Here is a 1443-nt window from a genome sequence, read left to right as displayed (position 1 = left end):
ACACACACACACACACACACACACACACGCACACACACACACACACACACACACACACACACACGCACACACACACCAAGCCCAGATTACAATCTCTGAGCAGCAGAACAATCGATTGGTCACCGCGGGCCCGTGACCCGAGGCCGAGCTTACAGAGCTGATCCTGGGAGGAAGCTAGAGTTTCAGCGCACCTGGTTTCTGTCAGAGACGATTAAACAGGTAAATTMTCTGTTTTTCTACTAAAGTTTGGTTCTATCTGTCCTGACGGTGGTCCTTGCAAAGCAGACTTTGTTGTGATCCGCATGTCTAAGCACGTTTTTCTTATCTAAACCAAAACATTGATGTGGAAAAGTCAGTTAAATCTTCCGATTTTGACTTCATAGAAAGTCAGTGATCCAGATCATCAATGTTGTTTAAGGAATACTTCATTCCTTGGAAAGACATTTAAAAAAAGGTGCATATTTGTTTTACAAACTACCAAAAATCAGAGTAAGTCACAACCTTTATCCAAGYAATGAATCATCCATAAAAACAAGCTGACTGATCAGTTTTATTTTGGAAATAGGAAGTCCAACACTGACAAAAGGAGGAGTTCTTGTCAGTTCAGCTGAACAGTTTCTGTCTGAGCAGCAGAAAATCAGAATCAACCATGAATCAGTGCTAAAACTGTATTATTACTGGAAACATGGGTGGACTCAGCTTGTTGGAACTCTGGACTTTATTCTGTCAGATTACAACACAGTCTCATGGTGGTTCATGAAGCAGGCAGCTATTGATTTGTGCTGCAGTACATCACCGTCACTTTTCTGTAGGAGTCTGTTTGGGGATAAAAATCTCCCTCCTGCTGGAACCCACCGACTTTTACAACTCATCAAAAATGTACATTGTATGCCTCCGACAAACACCTGATTTAATCTAAGGCACATGAATTTATCGAATAAACCCAATCTTTGCAACAAAATCATTTTGAAATCCACTTTTTTCGTCAGCCAGTGCTTCATTGGTCTTTTTTTTTCACGCATGTTAGAAGAAACACAATGAAAAGGTGGAGAGGGCAGACAGGAGAAGTTCAAGGTGCTGCARGATGATCTAATGTTGCAGACAAAACATTAAACAGCTGAGCAGTAAAAAGAAGTGTGTTTATGAAAACTGAAGTAACTGCACAGACACACAGCTCCTGAAAAACTGTCACAGACGTAACTATCAGTCCTGATGTTTCATGAGATAATTCTGATATCAGAATCACTTTATTTGTGTTGCCAAAAAAATAAATTGCCCCATTTTTTTCTGAGCTGTAACAAACATTTGACCTTTTTAGGATGTATAAATTTTTATACACTGCTCAAAAAAAATAAAGGGAACACTTAAACAATGCACGCTAAATCCAAGTAAATCAAACTTTTGTGAAGCACATTCAACTCTGTACAGAACAAAGTACTCAAT

Source organism: Austrofundulus limnaeus, unplaced genomic scaffold (genome assembly GCF_001266775.1).
Source record: "Austrofundulus limnaeus strain Quisiro unplaced genomic scaffold, Austrofundulus_limnaeus-1.0 Scaffold502, whole genome shotgun sequence".
NCBI lineage: Eukaryota > Metazoa > Chordata > Actinopteri > Cyprinodontiformes > Rivulidae > Austrofundulus > Austrofundulus limnaeus.
Note: the sequence above shows the minus strand (reverse complement) of the source record.